Genomic DNA, 21,981 nt, shown 5'->3' on the forward strand with positions numbered 1-21,981 from the left:
TCATGGACATTCATCTTCTTTTGGTTGTTTTGCTTTGTGGTTTTTCTCATTTCATTTCCATTCAAGTTGATTTCAAATACATTTTTATTTTCATCCTTCAATGTGTCGTATCATCTCATTGCTTTCATGCATGTCATGTTGGGTGTTTTAACATTCACTTACAGCCATTGTGTGTGACAGACATGTGTTCATTTGCATTATTTACATTGGGTGTGTAGCATGTAATTGCCTTTGATATGTGGGTGGATGTGATAGTTGGTTGGGCCTTTTGGCAGGGCAGGATGGCCATTACAGACATGATTGGGGATTGGTGGGACCCAGGTGCAGGGGGCATGGATGGGACATGGGCGATGGCCTGGTGGAGGGTGCCCCATGACTGCTGGGGGTGGGGGTGGTGGGAGACATGTTTGGGGGCCTGCTGGGGGTGGGGGTGGTGGGGAACATGAGTTGGACATGGGTGAGGGCCTGCTGGCAGGTGCCCCACAGTGCTGGGGGGTGGGTGGGTGGGAGACATGGGTGGGGTCCTGGTGGAGGGTGCCCCTGGTGGCTGGGGTGTGGGGGTGGTGGGAGACATGAGTTGCACATGGGTGGGGGCCTGCTGGCAGGTGCCCCACAGTGCTGGGGGGTGGGGGGTGGGAGACATGGGTGGGGGCCTGGTGGAGGGTGCCCCTGGTGGCTGGGGTGTGGGGGTGGTGGGAGACATGAGTTGCACATGGGTGGGGGCCTGCTTGCAGGTGCCTCACAGTGCTGGGGGTTGGGGGGGTGGGGAACATGAGTTGGACATGGGTGGGGGCCTGCTGGCAGGTGCCCCACAGTGCTGGGGGGTGGGGGGGTGGGAGACATGGGTGGGGGCCTGGTGGATGGTGCCCCTGGTGGCTGGGGTGCAGGGGGACATGCATTGGTGGGCAGTAGTGCAAGTTGACATGTGGGTTGGCTGGGGGGCATGGCCATGGTGGATGGAGTGCCTGCACGACATGTGCAAGGTAGGCCCATGTGCAATTCACGTGTGGTGCTCCCCGTGCACCCCTGTAATACACGTAGCCTGATGGAATCGCGTGTGGAACTTCCCGCGAACCCCTAAAATACACGTACCCTGATGGAATCGCGTGTGGAACTTCCCGCGCACCCCTGGAATACACGTACCCTGCTGAAATCGCGTGTGAAACTTGCCCCGCACCCCGAAATACACGTACCCTGCTGAAATCGCGTGTGGCACTTCCCGCGCACCCCTGAAATACACGTACCCTGATGGAATCGCGTGTGGAACTTCCCGCGCACCCCTGGAATACACGTAGCCTGCTGAAATTGCGTGTGAAACTTGCCCCGCACCCCGAAATACACGTACCATGCTGAAATCGCGTGTGGAACTTCCCCCGCACCCTGAAATACATGTACCCTGCTGAAATCTCGTGTGGCACTTCCCGCGCACCCCTGAAATACGCGTACCCTGCTCGCACGGGCCCAATCGCGTGTGGAAATTCCCGCACACCCCTGAAATGCACGTACCATGTTGAAATCGTGTGTGGAACTTCCCCCGCACCCTGAAATACACGTACCCTGCTGAAATCGCGTGTGGCACTTCCCGCGCACCCCTGAGATACCCGTACCCTGCTCGCATGGGCCCAATCGCGTGTGGAAATTCCCGCGCACCCCTGAAATGCACATACCATGCTGAAATCGTGTGTGGAACTTCCCCCGCACCCTGAAATACACCTACCCTGCTGAAATCGCGTGTGGCACTTCCCGCGCACCCCTGAGATATGCGTACCCTGCTCGCACGGGCCCAATCGCATGTGGAAATTCTCGCGCACCCCTGAAATGCACGTACCCTGCTGAAATCGCGTGTGGAACGTCCCCCGTACCCCGAAATACACATACCATGCTGAAATCGTGTGTGGAACTTCCCCCGCACCCCGAAATACACGTACCCTGCTGAAATCGCGTGTGGAACTTCCCACGCACCCCTGGAATACACGTACCCTGCTGAAATCGCGTGTGAAACTTGCCCCGCACCCCGAAATACACGTACCCTGCTGAAATGGCGTGTGGCACTTCCCGCGCACCCCTGAAATACACGTACCCTGATGGAATCGCGTGTGGAACTTCCCGCGCACCCCTGGAATACACGTACCCTGCTGAAATCGCATGTGAAACTTGCCCCGCACCCCGAAATACACGTACCATGCTGAAATCGCGTGTGGAACTTCCCCCGCACCCCGAAATACACGTACCCTGCTGAAATCGCATGTGGCACTTCCCGCGCACCCCTGAGATACGCGTACCCTGCTCGCACGGGCCCAATCGCGTGTGGAAATTCCTGCGCACCCCTGAAATGCACGTACCATGCTGAAATCGTGTGTGGAACTTCCCCCGCACCCAGAAATACACGTACCCTGCTGAAATCACGTGTGGCACTTCCCGCGCACCCTTAAGATATGCGTACCCTGCTCGCACGGGCCCAATCACGTGTGGAAATTCCCACGCACCCCTGAAATGCACGTACCCTGCTAAAATCGCATGTGGAACGTCCCTCGTGCCCCGAAATACACGTACCCTGCTGAAATTGCGTGTGGTACTTCTCCCGCACCCCTGAAATACACGTACCCTGTGGAAATCGCGTGTGGAACTTCCCGCGCACCCCTGACATATGCGTACCCTGCTCGCACAGGGCCAATCGCGTGAGGTACTTCCCGCGCACCCCAGTGATACAAGTAGCCCACTTGCCCTGCTGGTACAGGGTTAGCGCAGCTCTTTGCGCTGGATTGGGTATATTGATGGCATTTCCCTGCGCGAGAGGCGTTCTTGGGGGCGTAACTGGCGCTGCTGCATGGTCGCTGCGCCACTGTGCGCCACGGCTGGTTTTGGTGGCTGGAATCCACGAATACGCTGTGTGCGGAAATGGATTTTAGCGCACGCGGCTGGTGCAGGAATTCGCACGCGCACACTGTGCGCCAGCCGCGTGCGCCACTTGTGCGCTGAATTCTATGAATTACCCCCTAAATGATCACAAATGTACAGAATTAAACAATGACAGATTGCTGAATGAGGTTGTTACACATGTTCTGTTGGAGGGTTGTAATGTGGCCTCTAATGATACCTGGATGGATAGGCGAACAGTGGCCACACTCCCAAAAACCTCTGAACATGGAGAAATGAATAATGTCTCTCGCGCAGAAATGGGTAAAAAGGAGGGAAAATGTCTTTCCATTTACCAATGGGCTTAGCCAAAAGTGAAAAAGGCCTGAGAAAGGTGAGCCCTGAAATCAGTAAGAATTCACACTTCTTATGTGTATTAGAGGAAGTTGAGGACAGGTATTATGCTCCTATCACTGTAGAAGAAAAATGCCAAACATTTGCAATGATCGACACTGGCGCACAGGCCACAATTATGTCCAAGGAGCTGGTAAAGACTATCAATGAAGGGAGATCCCCACAGAATCAGATCACAGTGAAGGAAAATCAAGGTCCAGTGCATAACTTTAATGGGGAGGAGGTGCCCATCATAGGTGTAACTGAGGTTGACATAAAAATAGGAAAGCACAGAATGAAACAAGAGGTATTGATCACATCTATTTGTGAAATTCCATTTCTGATGGGGACAGATTGCCTGAAAAGATTGTCTCCTCTCATAGATGGGGTGAATGGAGTGTTGTTGTCCTTAACCAAAAAATCATTGAGACCTAAGAAACTAAAATCACAAAACAGCAACATAAATGAATGTCACACTGTTGCCAAAACAAATGATGCTGTGGAGATATATCTCCAGAATAGTTGCATACCTAGTGTGACTGTTATATTAATGTGTCTAGACAAAATGCAGAGCGACAATGAAAAACTACCTGTACAAATACATTAAATGTGGGAATAAATTCAACATAAACCTAAATAAAGACATGCCTGACTTTTCGAAAAGGGGGAACTTGGCCTATGTAGATGAACTGTTAATCCTGTCAAAGAACACTTGGTGAAGATCTGTCAAGTGTTGAGACGATTAAGGAATAAAGATGCAAAAATAACTCTTCCGAAAACACAGTGGTGAAAAAACAGAATACACTTTTTATGCCATGAAATTACAGCCGCGGGCCTTAATCTGCAGAAAAAGAAGGCTGAGGCTTTACTGAAATGAAACAACCCTCAAATCTACATCGGTTAAGAAGTCTTTTAGGATTCACCAATTATGGTTATAAATTCATGGAGAATTATGAAGAGATCACTGAGTCCATGGTGCATTGAAGGCAGCACTTCAGTGGGATTGGCTGAACTTTCAAACAAAGGCTGTGATATAAGCTCTCTGATTGGCTAACCCTATTAGAAATAAATACCTTTTTCCTGGAAACAGGATTTTCCAACGCCTGTCATTGTTTGTAATTCAGCGTAGATGTCTGTTGCATTATCATAGTCAACACAAGAAGTGGTGTTTGAAAGTGTAATTGCCGGTTTAGCAGTGTAGCCAGAAAACTCTGGCAGGTGTATCACACTGCCACGTGACTGAACATTTCCCTCATCAGTGCCCTCAGTCTTATTATTTTTGTTTTGGTATTGTCTGGCCTCCTCTGGATCGCTCTCTATGTTTTTTAAGATCTCAAATATATTTGCAATTTGGATAGTTGGAGATCTCACTATTAGCGCTGCTACAGCAAAAGTGTTAATGATCGGTCGGTTTCCGTGATTTGCGTGTAGATCAAAGATTTTTCACATACTAACTCCCATATCACCTGGTGTAATAGCTGGTATGCTATAGTTAATCCCGCTTTACTGCCCATATTTTTTCTCAGTTACATAGGGTCTAGTATATTGCTTTGCACTTTCTTTTCTGAGAATACCTGGGGCGTGTCAGCTACTTTGCCTCCATTCCCTGATCCCCCTTTTAACAATAATGCCTCTATCAGTTCAGTATAAGTTCCTCCTGTATCATATCTATCCAAACAGTTGGATAATGATGCTTGAATTTCATAATGTGGACCTTTTTACTGTCAACTAAATCATGCATTATTGTAGGAGACGTTTCTTTAGAAGTTCTAATTTGTGGCATAAAATTGAAGTGTAAAGCCTAGAGTAATTACATGGTGGTACAACCACATTAGAGCTCATTTTATGTAGGGGTGTAACGTTAAAGGAAGGCGTAAAAGCCTTTTACCACTTCCATTAATGTCACACCATATTTTCAAACATATGTGTGGCATAGAGGAGGGGCCACCTTCCCTCCTCTCCACCGTACAAATACTTCAGCATTTGTGCCACCATGCATTTTCATTACTGCGCAAATGCTGGAGATCTCTATGGGGTCTGCCTGCTTTAAAGCAGGCGGACTTCAAAGGCATCCATTGTACATGCTGTCCCCCATGCGCGCATGTCAGCCAGTGTTCAATTATAATTGCAATTGCTGACTGCCATGCGAGCATAGTAGGCAGCATTACTCATTTCCACTCAGTATACGTGTACGCCACCTTTTGCACTGCACATTTGCACTCAGCGTTTCAAATGACCAACATTTGGCAGTGTCAACCTTGTTATGCCTGAGCGCAAACGTACAATGTTGCCAACGTCAAATTACAAAATGATGTAAAATTATCTCCGTTGTAATTACCCGTTCTTTGGGAGGGAAAATTGCAGAGATTAAAGATGCCATGTGAATCAAGAGGTGGTGCGTAAATATCAAGGTATAACCTGTTTATGACTTGGTTCTACGCCTTGGTTGTATGCCTTACTGTAAAAACGAGGAGAGAAGTATATTACCGCAGAGAAAATAAAACTCAATTAATGTTTTTCTGCAAGTAAAGTATCATGCAGACATTCCATGCGACATGTTGCCCTTTTGACTTAGCAAAAAAGGGACGATTGTACAGTGCATGCAAATAAACCTCTGAATTTCAAACAATAACAAAACAACTTTAGTCGAAGTTATTGTAAGCTTATGAATCAAAATTTAAAAATAACAAAGTTTGCTAAGGTAATCATGTAACCTTAACACCCTCGATGTGATTCTCAAATACATATGCACGTCTTCTTTGATAACATTGTACACTACATTTTGCGGAACGTCACGCAGGATAAATTAATGAATGATTGCTTTTACCGGAAATGTAGAGATGATTACCTTGTAAGGGGTATGTTCACTATGGTGTAGCACAAAAGGTAGGCATACATACATGCATACACAGACCACTCTTTACCAGCCTGGGGTAGGAGGCTTACCAGGAAGGCATCCAGTGCCAGTCCTACCTCAGAGGAGGATGGTTGTAGTTGGGAGGTTTTTCTGTCCCCTTCTCCATGTGCCAGTATGTTCATAGGCAGTATGCATTTGTTTCACCCCATGCCTAGTACTGCCCAACGTTTTTCATTGTTCTGCAAAATGCTGCAGACACAAAAGAAGAGGACATGACAGGGGGAAAACCACTGGTACCCATGCTATGGCATTCATACACCCTATCAGTGGAGGAGGCACAGCAGTGAGAGAACAATAGGCTCTCCCTGCCAACACAGTGTCATACTTGTTCAGCAGGAAACCACACAAGAGAAGCTGAAAACATTGACCAGAGCTGGAGATTCTATGCATCCACTCACAAAGCCATGCACGGCACACTAATTCAGGCACCCCCAGGAGGGAGACTGATGCAGGCCCTCTAAACCAGCAGGTATATAAACACATGCTCGATCAAATCCCCCTAAAACGAACTGTGTCATTGAACCAATTAAACCACCGTTGTTGTTCGGTGACATCTCCGCAGGGAAGGAGGGGGCGTGGCTTAAGGGGCTATATGAAGAGGTTTTTGCATGTAACAACTCCCAGGTGGGAAAGACAGGACAAGGTTGGCCAGGGAAAGTAAACTCAGGAAGCAGGAAGTTGTGGATTATTAGTGTGAGGTCAAAGGAGGATGTGGTGGCGGACAGAGATATCAGCATGCGTAAGGATAGTGGAATGGGGCATGCAGGTGCTTTTTGCAGCACTTGAGGCATTTGTTAGAGATTGAAATGTATACTGCATTTGAGTGTGTGTGAAAGTGTAGCACATGTTTCAGGAGAGGAAGTATAGGGTGTGAATCTGAAGTGATTGTATGAGTGAAAGGGTGGTCTTTGAGGTTTCAGTAGGAGGTTATATGGAGTAGAGGTAGTGCGGAAGAGGGAATGATAGGGATGAGGAGGTATTCGTACTGTGAAGGTGGGAGCAGTGGTGGGGCGGAGGGCATAGTAGTGGGGAGGAGGGTTTAGTAATACCAGGAGAAAATAATAACCTCAAAGGGTGGAGGCAAGGCCTAGAAGAAGTGAAAGACATTGGAAGGACAGAAGATGTAGGAAGTAGTACACGAGCAGATGTGTGGAGTTGAAGGCATAAGAGTGGAAAAGAGTAGTGAGAGCAGAGAGTTGAGAGTAGGCGAGGGAGTGGGGTACTTAGGTGTGACAGGAAGGAGCCTGAGTCTGGCAGAGTGTCTGAAAGGCACAATCCAATCCCCCATTTCAGATCACTAATCACTGGGCAGTGTACAACCGTCTAAGAAATCCCTGAAGGAGGTTAGACATAAAAGGCAGCCTGCCTTTAGATCGTCACCTTCAAGCACAAGCCAGAGTTTAGACAGCATGGGTTCAATAATCAATATTTACTAGCGTGGGTTAGAGAGGAGGTGCTTTTCTAGATGAAAGAGAGAGTGACAGAGATAAGGGCCATTTAAATATTAATACGAATAGTTGAGCTACCTGTGAGATTCAGAGTATGTATTGAGCCATCTGTGGTAGCGACCTGCAAGGGATGACTGATTCACTTCAAGAGTTTCTTGACCAATTTCTGTAGCTATTTGCCAGCCTTGGCGAATCTTCTCAACTATTCTCAGATTAGCACACAAACATAATTATCCCTCTTTCAATGTTTTCTCAAGAAACAAGTGTTGACATTTTTTAAGAGTATCCTCGAAATGTATTATTACCTTTACACAGACTAATTTATCAGTGTGGATGTAAATCATGAGTAAATATGCCTCCATCACACCTAAGCACATAGTACAGCAGCAATATATGTCTTTACTTCATCTGCATTCAATTCCCCAATAATTACCTTTGTCACTTTTACGTATAATTATGTTTACTGCTTCAATCTTTCACTTCTTCTAACATTCAACTGATCATTACAGAGGGAGCCCCCCCCTTAACTTTCCTTCATTTCTAAACCACATTCTTCCTGCACCCCACCTTGGATCCCAACTCTACCCTTACAGCTAACCTCAACTACATGTATTGCCTCCTTGACAATGGGAATATACAGAGGAAGTAAAAACAAGGAGAAGCAAATGCAGGAATAAAGAAGATGCATGAAGAAGTTAATGTAGGATAGCAAAGTGCAGAAGAAGAGTTGAGGGCAACTAAAAGGGGGTTTGAATAAAAGGGGGGGTGGGGGAGGAGATTTTACTTTAAACAACAGAATACTGTGGCAGGAATGAAACAAAAATAATATAGCTCTCTTCTGTTTAAAATCCACACAGAATATTAATAGAAAGACAGATTTGTGAAAAAGATCTGGCATGTGATCTATTGAGGCGATATAACCATCGGGGAGGGCCGACCCTGCCGGTACTGGTCTGCTGGCAAGTTAATGCCGCTTGCGAAATGAGGGTGACTTGCCAGTATCTACATGCGGGTATTCAAAACAAAGTAAAAAGTAGAAAAAATGTACCTTTCTTCAGGCGTGCAACATCCTGTTCGCCTCTTCTTTTGGAGGACTGAAGAAACATAAGTGTTTAATTTTTAATTTTTATTTTTACTTCGCCTTTATCAGCTGCATTTAGCTACTTGTGGGTGCTAAAGTAGGTATGGTGGAGGAAGGAGGGAGCAAGGGAGGCAAAGGCCTAGGTGGGAGAGGTCGAAACGCGGGCTTACACCAGAGAATAATGTCCATGTTCCGAGCTCCCTGATTGGCTGCTGTACCCGCCCAGGGTGCTTACGAATACGTGTATTTTGAAAGGGGAAAAGTAAAGAACCATATTTGTATTGCATCTTGCTGTATAAAAGTTATGTGAAGAGTACCATTATATATAGTGATGCACTTTGCATTGACATATGTTTTTACAGGCATGGTAGGCTATTGGAATGGCTAGAAGATATCTATGTGTGAATAATGCAGTTGAACGACTATGAAACTGGTATGTAAATAATGTCTAAACGTTAGAGTCTTCTTAAGTGGTGTGACTGATAAAGGATAAACTTAGCTGTGAATATGATATAGTCCAGTAAACATTCTTTAAACATGATTTGCAATTAATTCATGTATCAGAAATAGCAGTTATCGATTTATAGCTCCAGATTTCGTTTTGCACCAGCTCGATTATGAGTCGTGCTTTGTGTTGTTTGGTATTCTTAGTTTTAATCCTTGGTGTTTTACTCATTATGCAATGTAAATATGTAGGATGCTTTAAATATTTTCTAGAATTCATAGTTGGGAAGAGGTTCCAACATACATATCATGAATATTGGGATAATGTGTTCAGGTGTTTGTTTAAGCCATGGATTCTTATACTTTGAAATCAGAACCTTTGTACTATAGGCTGCCACCATGAATTCAAGGAGACATTCTAGGCTTCTTTCTGGTTTGCAGTCTTTCTAGCTTTGTAGAGAACGAGCACACTCGAAATGCAGAGCCTACGTTATGTACAGCTCTTATTGTTAGATGTGTTTTGGGGTGTGTGGAATGGAGGCCTTTGAAAGTATAGCCAGGCAGAGGGATACCTGTGTCCACCTCTGTACAAGCTCCAATGAGTGTAAAACTATGCCAGAAGGATATGACCTATGCTGGGCACTCTTTGCCTTTGTTAAAGGCCTTGGGTTTAGTTTGGGAAATATAGCTTGGTCAGCTTACTACACAATACATTACTTTAAAATGAACTGTACTACTTTAGCATTTCTATGCAGCCTCTTTAGTTTTGTTGGATAGTAATATGTTTCCCCTTTCTTAGTTGGATGTTTCTTTTTGATGAGCACAATATATATGATAAAATGAAATATACTTAGACAGAATGTAACACTTCTCTTCTAGACAACATTGTAATGTACATTGTTTGCTTTTATTTGTAATTAAATGTTAAGGGTAACTGCAAATATTGACATGAAAATGGATGTGAACACCAGAATTGATTAAATGACATAAAGGAGAGTGTGGAGAAATTTGAAAATAATTTGCAGATATGCATGCATTTGTTTGTAGAAATAATGTACATTGTTAATATTTGTTTAAATGTTTTTGTAAATTACTCCCTTCCTTATCCCCATATTTAATATAATGTATTTAATTTAATTAATACCCCATTTATATTTTATTTATTTTTATTAATAATGTGAGTTAGTCACAAAATCGGACTTTTCACAATATAAAACACTATTCATGAAACACATGCATTATTAAACAGTCATTCAAATACATCTGCACATAGATACGAACAGATTCATTTCGAGACTAGTACAGGAAAACTAAAAGTAAGCCATATCAGGAACACTGTTTACTGAGTTCTTTTTACTTAAATGAGCCTCATTACATGCAATTCTGCATTTGTAAAAACAAACCTAGTAGTAAACAACAAATGCTCTACCTTTCATTTAGGGCGACTTCAATTAGAGCAAGCCACATAGGATTTAACCGAGTGGTTATCAGTATAATCTGAACGCTCCCAAACAACCTAACGGCCATTGCACGTTACTTAACTCAAAGTGAGTAAATGTCTACCATTTTACCTTATTATGCCAGTCCAGCATTCGCAAAACAGTACTTTGATAACAATGTTATTATGCATGTCAATATACTCTTTACAAACAAGTGACAAAAACACTGAACAATATGCATCTTTTTGTTTCTTTTGAATTGATTTATTGGAAAATTATAGCCGAACTAAGGGCCTAATCCTCCTGATGAACCGTCACCAATAATTGACGGGGAAACATGTGTTGAGGTTTACAACAACTCTTGCTCCACAAGGTCCATAAAAACTCTAGCACAAATTGCTCTAGATAAATATTTGCACAAGAACTTGCTTACAAGCTTACCAATTTGCAAAAAAAGAATGAACTAATCAACTGTTTAAAACTTACAACAACTGATCTGAAGCAAATTACTTAAAACTTAATACAATACTGCTTAGCGCAAGATAAAGGATCTTCACTCTTCTTTTCTTACTCACAAAATCTAACTTTTCACAATATAAAACACCACTAATCAAACGCATTCATTATTAAACAGTCATTCAAATATATCTGCACATAGATACGAACAGTTTCATTTTCCCATCACATATACATTATTGCATCAACCCACTAATCCCCAGGGTTGGAAGGAGTCTTCATACAACTTTAAAAGTTTAGGCAGTTTATAAAATTCAAGAGACAGAAAGGTTTCATGCCCCGAGGACAGTAGGTGGAAAAAATCTCTTGTGTCCAACATCTGTGGATGGTCCACTAATCTTGAGAAGGCATGCACCCTTTTTATTTGTGTTCCTTCACACTCTATCAACAGATGATATATTGATTGAGAGACATTTTGATTACATTCAGAGCAAAAAATGTTCATTGCACCAACCAGGCACCTGCATGTTGTAATTTCACCCGTGAGCCACAGATTCAGCCAGAGTCTCAGTATCGCATGGGGGGCTTTACAGTCTGGAAACTGTGTCAAATATTGTGGGAGAATTCCCACTCTTTTATCTAAGAATGAAAGATTCCTAAGAAGGTCAAAGCTCTCATCGTATCCATTGTATTGATCCAGTCCATACAGTCTAGTGCTGATTTACAGCCTCTTGGGTTTTGGACTAGATCAGTGATTTTTTTTTATCAATACCAGATTACTCTCCACCTTTGTTCTTAGTTTATTTAATAGTCTACTTGACACTGTGTCTTCTTCCAACGCTAGATCCATATAGAACAAGTTGTGGTGAGGCAGTCTAATGGATTTATACAACTGGAGACGTTTCCAATGATGGCTAGCTCTTAAGGATTTCAAACCCAGCTCATAACGTAGGGCCGCTACGGGGAGTGTCAATGATAGATTCAGCGCCTTTTCCAAATGCGCCCCTCCCAATAGACCCAGACAAGTTCCTAAGCTTGAGTTACTATATCTGACCCAGATGGGATGGTGGGTATACTTTTCCCCTTGTGGAACTTTATCATTGGCTTGATTGAACATTTGCAAAATTTAGATTTTTTATTGCGCAATTGTGCCGTTAGTTGATCTATTTTTACGCAGAGACATTTTTTAAGTAGAACAGCATTTGGATATGTTCTCAGTCTAAAGCCCAAACTTTTGGTCTCTACTGTGAGCTTAATGAGAACTGTTTCCAGTTTCCAACTCAGGGATGGCAGAGTTCTACTCTGTTTAGTCATTCTCAGTATGAGTAAACACCCTTGTCGCACACCTCTGTTTGTAGGTATACTTTTTGACAAATTACCTAATCCATCCAGCTTCACAATAATATTAGTGTCGCTATGCAGATAAACCATGATTGCCAATAGTCTAGGGGGATACCCAAGCTATCAAGCTTTTTCCATAACAGCAATCTATTTACCGTATCAAAAGCCTTGGAGAAGTCTATCAATGACACATATGAGGGTGTCTTATTCCTATACCAAACTTGCTCTCTAAGGGTGTTAACTATAAGCCCATTTAGTGTGGTAGACAGACCCCTCCTAAAGCCAATCTGGGCTTTATCTAAGATGTTTTTTTCCCTCAGCCTACTTCTCCAGTTCTTTTAGGATGACACCAGCAAATATCTTGCCATCCACATCCAGAAGGATGATCGGTTAATAGTTGTCCGGTCTCTCCCGATCGACCTTCTTAAAGATGTGAACCACTATGGCTGATTTCCAGCTGGGAGGGCAATATTGTGTCTCATAGCAATTCTCAAACAGTTTGTATAATATTACTGACCAATTTTCCGCATTTTTTTTAAGAATAGAGTTACAAAGGCCATTTAGGCCTGCAGCCCTAGAGCTAGAAGCCCCTCAAACATGCGCCCAGATACCCTTGGGCTGGGCGCACTATACAAATAAAGAAATACAAATACAAATTCAGATCCCTAATTTCCTCTCTTGTGCCACATTTTAACCACTTAATTACAGATAGATCTATCTTGTCTACTCACTGATGTTGATTATACAGTTCTCTAAAGTGAGTCCTCCAGGTTTGCTCTGGACACACACATGTTGTGCAGAAGACTATGAGTCGCTACCCTCATTCATCAGGACCAGTAATTCTGGCTGTTTTTAGTTATAAGTGCTTCTAACATCACCTCCCCCGGATGTTGCTATGTAAGCGCTTTGTTCCCTCTCTTGCATCTTTGGTAGGCTGCTAACAGAATCTTTTTCTCTTTTTTAAAATCTACCCCCTTTTCATTTGTATCATGAGCAGTCTAATACTCCCCCAATACTCCTCCTTAGTTATCTTTTCCAGAGATGAGTATTCTCATAAAAATAAGTCTTATGTAATGTTCTTATCTTATATTTAGATGGGAGGGGAGGTTCCATTTTTCCAAAAATGGTTTCAAAATTGTTAGGTGCACACTCAAGATGTATGGTTTCCCACAGTGTGTTTTGACCTACTTTTTTAGCTTTTCATTGAGATTTTTACCATTCCTTTTAAAGGTCACTAGCCGGTTTTCCCCTGATTTATTTCTAGTGCCTTTGAGAAAAGTCTCACTTTCATTGCGCACTTGAGTGAGAGATTTTGGTGTAACTTATTATTATTGCTAATAACTGCCTCTTTTAAACTGAAGTCTTGACAGTACTGGGAAAGATTGCAGGAGACAATCATATAGTCTATTAGCAATTTTGAGATGTTGCCCCTCCAGGTGTATTTGGCCTGGCAATCACCTTCTATATTGCTGTTACATATGTACCACCTCTAACGCCCATTTGCCTAGAGATCAAACAATTAGCATTTAAATCCCCAGCTATCAGGACATACAGATCGTCAAATATATTTCTACAATTTACAATGATATCAGCAATTTCGTCCAGAAGAATTGTTATCAATGCTTTTATAGGATTATGATATATATTCAGTACCAGGAGGGTCTGTATCTCACTACTGAAATTGGACATCACTGCAAGAATTGCATATATATTATTGGAAAATACTTCCATCCTTTCAAACTTTTAAATTCTACATGCCATTAACAAACCTCTTGAGGGCCGACCCACCATCCTAACTGAACTAGTCTGACACACAGCCTTAAAGCCGTCCATCACTATTTCATTGAGCAACAAGATTTCTTCCAATAAAATAATATCATGTCCACCAAAGATTTCCCTGCGTGCTTCTTTGTACATTAAGCTCCTATGGCCCAGTGTATTTCAACTGATTACTCAAAGTGGAGTATTGTCTAGAGTGATGGAGTACTTTCATGTAATCTCTGAAAGACCTGTGTTAATATTCCTGGTAATATTGCCCATATCTTACTATTTACAATTGACACTGAATCTATCTCTTTGTCATTTCACTCACCATGGCAGGTTTTACTGCCATAGGATCTTCAGATCTCCCCTCCACCTTTCTGATTGCAGAGACCTTTTCTTTTGGCTTAGCAGTAGATATCATCAGACCCCTTTTAGCAAAAGACCCTGCAACAGCTAATAGAGCATTTGCACCAAGTCGAGATTGTAAGTGAATGTCCACCACAGCTGTAGTATTGTCATATGGAAAATGAATATTTACAATATCCAATGTGGAAAACAGAAATAGTTCAAGAATTTCTTTCACAACCTTTAGAATTGACTGGCGGTTCAGGATGGATCCTGTCTTGTTGTCACCAGTTTGTTCTATCCAAAGATGAGGACATTCAAAAAAGGTTCTTGAAAGTTCCTACCCTGAAGATGTAACCTGATAGTTTCCTCTACCCCGCCAGTCTGAGTTGGGCACATAGTTCTGAGCTAAACCAATGTTTTGCACTTGAGTTGGAAGGCCGGTTAATTCTGTTATTCTTTTGGATAACTGTGATTGGGGCATTCACTGACTCACATGGAATGCATTCCAATCTTGCTGTCTGCTGTTTCTTGGCCGAATTTCCTGGCACATTTTTAGGTTTTCCCATTTGGAAAATTGGCACCCACAGTTCCTTTGGCTGGGTATTAGTTGATTTGGACTTTGTGGGGCTCATTTTAGTTAATAGTTCTATAAAGTCCACATCCGCTTGGGTTTCGGCATTGACATAGCATTTTTGTTTATATGTGAGCTCCTTCTGGCCCTTAGTTCTCTTATTCTTATTTTGGAGGGGATACAATTTCCCTTGATTATTCAAATCATGGTTATATTCCCCCTCATCAACTATCTCAATAGTCTCAGGGCGGGTGTTGCTTACCCATCAGTTCTTGTGTTCCATTTCTGATATTGGGGCCTTTCTCGCTACTTGTGGTTCCAGTTCTTGAGGACTCATATCTTCGGAGATGTCGAGGTATATCATATACATCCTTTATCCTCTTTTGTTCATTCCATGTTTTTTCTTCTTTTTCTGATTTTGATTCCTCTTCTCTGAATCCTTCGAGACAATCTGGTTATTTAGTGATAGGGGGATATACACGGAATCACAGTTGCTATCCTTCTCCCGTACTTGATTTGCTTTGTCAGTTTTTTCTAAAACTGCTAAATCCGATAAAGTCATCTGGGCCAACCCATGGAGCTCCTTAATTTGCACATACTCAGAGCTTGCCTCTGACTTTGGTTGTTGTTTTTGTATGAAGCGCACCAATAGTGTCACTTCCTGCCGCAGGTTATCTAGCGCAGTCATCATTTTCGTTTCAAACTGACTTTGTCTGGAGGAGTGAATACCAATGCATCATTTAGTAATTCCATGGCCAGTTTCAATTCAGCAGATTGAAAAACCGAAGTACCAGTTGAGTCTCTTATATTTTCATATAAGATGACAAATGAACTTATTACTGTATTCAAGGTGGAAATAGATGGGGATGACAATTTGACCCTATTGTTCATCTCTTTCAGAGATGCATGCATACATTTCTGCACCATTTTGTTGCTCTCGTCTCTCAAATGAAATGTGAATGGGTTCCATTAGAAATGAAGCACGATCTGGATGGAGATCTATGCTGGTAGTTTCAACCTAATTGGTTTCTCTTCATTTGCCAATTCCTCAATGTGATTTCAGGTTTATTATCAGCAGAGCAATATGCTTCCAGAAGGCTCACATCTTAGATGCCCATTATGTTGTCTGTTTCCAGAGGTTTCTTTGGTCTTGACCCTGGTTTAGCGATGGTAAATCTTGCTCCTAGTCTGACAAAAAAGTATTTCAAATTTTTTTGCGATTTATTCCCAAATATGAATGGTTGAATTCTTGTGGCTGAGGGCCCGACCGATGTTTAAGTTACATCTATCACTTTCTTGTGCTCCATTACAGAGTCACAGGATGTTAGAGTTACTTCTTTTCTGATGTCTAGATCAGCTCCAGAAAGCATGATCAAATCTACCCCTTCCACTGCCATAGGGGTGGATGCATAGCTTGGTTGCCTAGCTTTGCTACCTTTTTTGTTTTCAATGTTTTTAGGGGGTATTTGTATACCTAACTCCAATACGGCAGAATCACCCTCCTTTCTGCTTACTTCATTATGGCAAATATTAGCAGTTTCATCAATATGATTCAAATACTGGATTAACAAAACTGCTTTAGCTGCATGTATACCAGAGGAGTGGAGTCCATCATCCTCCATTCTACTAAGTGTACCTTTTTACCTTGCTGTATTGAGCAGGGAAATCACATCCCATTCCAAAACCAGTATAGAAGCACTAATATGCTTTTTTTGTAATTACCCCTTTCTAGTTGTTACCACTTCACAAAAGCGGCATACAGCATAGGGGCAAATATAAGAGTAAATATTTCCCAAAACTTCCAGTACCTAAGTACTTGGACAAACAAGACTGGGTCAGGATAATCGGGACTGGGATAATTAACAGTGACTCACGTTTGATAGGGGAGCAAGATGAGAAAGAGTGTGGCAGGGTAATGAGGGACTGGGATGATGAATATTGAGGCTATTGAGGAGGCTGCAATGAAGAAGAGCAAGGTGGCATAATTGGTGTCTGTGAACTGAAAGTGTGAGATGAGGGTAATGGTGGACTGGGATAAGGATAATTGAGGTGGTTGTAATGGGGGACTGGGATGAGGATAAGTGAGTTGGGGTAATGTGGGACTCAGAAAAGAGTTATAGTGGTCATGAGGGACTGGGACTAGAAAGAGAGGTGGGTGTAATGGGGGATTGGAATGAGGTTTAGCCAGGCAGTGATGATGGATTACTGGGACAAGAAAGAGTTATTCTGAGGTGACAGGAGCTGCGATGAGGAACAATGGGCTAGGGGTAATGGTGTATATGGACAAGGAGTGTGCCAGGAGTAATGGCGTACATGGACAAGCAAGAGAGAGGCAGTCATAATGGGGGAATGGAATGACAAATAATGAGGTGGTATATTGGTGACCTGAGATGATGAAGAGTTAGGCAGTGATCATTGGGAAATGAGATGAGGAAGAGTGTGTTGAAAGTAAAGGGAAAATGGAACACAGAAGAGTATGGGGGATTAATTGGACACTACAAAGAGTTAGAGTGAGAAGTGGGCAATTGAGGATTGGGACAAGGAAGATTGAAACTAGGATAATGGGTTACTTGGCGTAGGAATAGGGAGGCAGCAGTAGTGGGCGACTGTTATGTGGATTAGTGAGTCAGGGTCATCAGAGACCTGGCCAAGAATGAGTTGTAAGGTGGTAATGGGGGACTGGGACAAGGAAGAGTGAGGCTGGTGCATGTGAGGACTGGGTGAGGGAGAGTGGTTTAGTGAAGCACTGGGATAAGAGTTAGTCTAGGGCATTTGTCTTCAAACTGGTGGGTGCTCCGCTTTGCGCCCCAGTGCCTGAGGGGTGGCACAGCCCCACAACCTGAACATAGAAAAAAAGAGAAAACAGTAAAAAAAACTGTCGCAGGATGACATGCACTATTGTGCTTGTCGCGTGCCAATATAGCCCCCTGCCGTACAATCTGAGTGCGAAGGGTTCCAGGCCTAGGGTCATTAGGCTTGGCTTACCTAAGAATGAAATACCCTAGAAGCGCACTCTATGTCCTATTGCAGAAAGCGCGCTTCTTGGTGTATTTGTTTCCATCTGCGGCAGAGGGATGGCTGAGCAGGCATTACACTGTGGCTGCTGTTGGGTATTTTGTATAGATCTGGGGCCTAGCGGTATTTTCTTACCGTCAAAATGAAAATAATTCAGTAATAATCACTCTTTGCATTCAGATTAGATTTGGTATATAGTACTATAGTATACAGACATTATTTCAGCACACTGATACATTTAATGGTATACATTATGTTGGTATGCGTTATTGGTGGTATTTTTGGAGATGGGGTTTTTACTATGCATCCCATATATGGCTCCTGAACTTATTTATCAGACCAAGTGGGTACACAATGTGGGATTTTGGCAAGAGGACAAATTTATTAAGATTAAGACTCCAGAAGTAGTGGCATTTCAATCGTGGGAACCTGAAGTTACTTGATACCAAACTTGGAAACGTGTGTCAAATTTAAAGAACAAAACTATATGTGCCCGGGTAAACCGTTTGTTCCTGATGCCACAGATGCTATTTGAGGTTTGAGATCTTTCACCCTGAATGCGGTCTTGCCATTCTAAGGTACTGTTCGATGACCACGTCCCATGTGCAAACAATTTTGCCTCAAAATATTGCACTAGGTCTGAGAATGTGGTTTACCTTTGTGACATTCTGAAATTTGTTTTTAGTAACACACTGTTATTATAAGATGGGTTCCCTTAATGTACAGATGGCAGTGTGAGACACACTTGCCACACGCAGTAGGTGCTCTGTGATCACTTTCCCGGCCTGCAATGCACCATAAATATGTTGGGTATTTTGTGTAGATCTGGGGCCTTGCTGTAGTTTCTTACCACCAAAATGAAAATAATTCAGTAATAATCAATCTTTGCATTCAGATTAGATTTGGTATTTAATACTATAGTACACATAAATTATTTCAGCACACTGATACATTTAGTGGTATACATTATGTTGGTATGCGTTATTGGTGGTATTTATGGGTGAGCATAAATCCTTTGTTTTATATATGTGACCACAATATCCAGAACCCCTTATTTTTGTTTAGATCACTAGAGAGACCTCAGGCTTGCATTTCAGAAACACCACTTTTCCAATTGGAGTGCCACCATGGGCTGTTCTCACTGACTTATCTACGACAGCAAGCTATATGTGGTATTTATCACCAACTTATTTACATTTGGTGAGCTATGTCCAGGGCTTCTCTTTCTGCAGACTCATAGACCTTCGGCAGCAGGCTATTTCATTTTCATTTCCATTCAGAAAACACACACACTCATACACTGAATGCATTCATGCACACAGCCATGTCTTATCTTTTAGCAACTTTTAAAAATGACAATTGCACTGTGCAAAGATCTTCCCATATTACCAGTGTTTTAATGATAGATGCACAAAGGACAAGATAAAAATGAAACACACTTCCCGCCTGCTTTCAGATAATGTTTTTTGTATTATAAAACTTGCATTTCAACACAAGCTTACTCTTTTTTTACAGAAATAAATGGAAAACTCACAGTAACAACATTATCTGTAACAAAATAAAAAGAGAGTGGGGAGGAACAAGAATTCAATTTGCAACATTTAACATGTGGTTAAAACACAGTAATCTCCTCTCCTACTCTGACTGAATATTTTCGCACACATAGACACAGCCCCCACACTTCAGCGAGATAATTACCTGGCTTGTTCAGCATGTAACTTCTTTGGCTGTTCGCCTTCTGGAGGGGTTCACCCAGCAAGGACAAGCAGTTGCTGTCGCTCAAACTGGGACTTGTTGACTGGAAATCTCAGTCTCTGTAGCAGTATTGAATCTGCTTTAGGAATCAGGCATCCCCAGCTATCAACCCAGTCCTTCTCCGAGCTGTGTCAAGATGTCATCTGGCTAGCTTCTTCCCCGAGATTATACAGGAAAACTCTGGTTACCTCCTACCAAAGGATCCTAACCAATAAAATTCTATCATGTCCTATCCTCCCTCTGCACACAATAGAAATCTTTTACAGTAAGCAACTGTAACAAAACTGATTTCCTGCTATTCGAATCCTTGCTTCCTGCAAATACTGTGGACAAAGCAGCACAGAAAAAAATCTGGATTCGCGTTTAAAATGACTTTCAGAGTCTGCCTCATTTTGCAGTGGAGAACACATTATTTTATTAATGAGTTAGCATGTTAGTTTTTTGTTAATGAGGTAGGTTCATTAATCCTCAAATGTGTCTCCAGCAACAGAGGAATTTCAGGTAAAAAAAAATATGCTTTTAACTGTGAAAAAAAAATTATTTGCATTTTATATGTAGAAATCGCTTTTGACTGCATAGCCTGTTTTCATTTACATGTCCATAGGTTGCACTGGCAACACATGCCTCGGTGTACCACCTTATATAAATGCACCAAACCCATGCAGTGGCAATGCACTCCAAAAAACATGCTATACATTGATCCTGTGCAGTGGTGCTGCGCTCTGTGCTCCCAAAACACGCTAAACAAACCTACATATACCCTCCTTTTTTTAGAACTTGGCTACGATCCAAGCCAATTTAAAAAAAAAAACATCCTGCTTCTCTTCTTCTTTTCAAAATGTATGTGTATTGGGATATCTTTCTCTTCCTAACGTAGCTACTAAAATTAGCAACATTTTCATTTTTACTGATAGTACAATCAACCATCCACCCATCATTAGCACCAGGACAGCCAAACCCACTATAGAGCATTCTGCCCAGGTTCCCCAATTAAATCTTTCCACTTCTATTATACCCAGGTTACTAACTGTAATATTGTTTTTTTTTTTTTAAATTCATTCTCATTACATGTTTTTCTTTGTGATTCAATCAAAATTCCACATCCGGATCTATTGGAAATGCATCCCTTTGAAAAAAATTGATATTTTCTACTTGACTTTCCCAAATATTGTTTGTTACATGAAACAATGTTAACCCTCCAATTGACACAATTGTATCCTTCGGAACCTGCAAGTAAAAAACATTATATTTCACCTGTTTAACCACATATGTTCCATGATTCAAATGTATTATTGTCATGTTCTTTAAATAGGTGCTGACTAACCATTTACCTCTGACCATCTTAGCCTGTGCCAATTCTTCACTCCCCATATTGCTAATGATCACTTCACATCCTTCTGATAAACTTGGGTCAGATCTCAAACCTCAACTAGCATCTGTGGCATCAGGAACAAACGGTTTACCCGGGCACATATAGTTTTGTTCTTTAAATTTGACACACGTTTCCAAGTTTGGTATCAAGTAAACTTCAGGTTCCCACGATTGAAATGCCACTACTTCTGGAGTCTTAATCTTAATAAATTTGTCCTCTTGCCAAAATCCCACATTGTGTACCCACTTGGTCTGATAAATAAGTTCAGGAGCCACATATGGGATGCATAGTAAAAACCCCATCTCCAACCTCTCCAAGTCCACATATAATGGCATTGCATCACCCATTTCAAATGCAATTTTTACTTGTATCACATCAATCTCCCTCCTGGTCAACCTTTCTATCATTTGATGAATCCTGTGAAACAAAATACAATGGTATACGTCCTTGAATCAATTGTGAAATTGCAGCTTGAACTTCTCTTATATAATTTGTCAATAGTCTATCCACAGGACTCATTATATTCAAAATCTCACTGAGTGTTTTGTCATGCTTAATAATTAACTTAGTTGCTCGTTGCATCACATTCGCTTGTTCATTCAATATGATCACAGTTTCATTTATGAACCTTACTTGTTCATCCAATCCCCCTCTGATTCCATCTAATGTTTTTTGTATTATTTCTAGGTCAACACTCAGTTGTTGTGCTTTTGTGCTTAGTATCCCTACTGAAATGGCATTGGCTGTTGATATCGTGGTACCTATCATGGCTCCAATTATA

The sequence above is a fragment of the Ambystoma mexicanum genome, chromosome 5p (genome assembly GCF_040938575.1).
Source record: "Ambystoma mexicanum isolate Mex_15411 chromosome 5p, UKY_AmexF1_1, whole genome shotgun sequence".
NCBI classification, from domain to species: Eukaryota; Metazoa; Chordata; class Amphibia; order Caudata; family Ambystomatidae; genus Ambystoma; species Ambystoma mexicanum.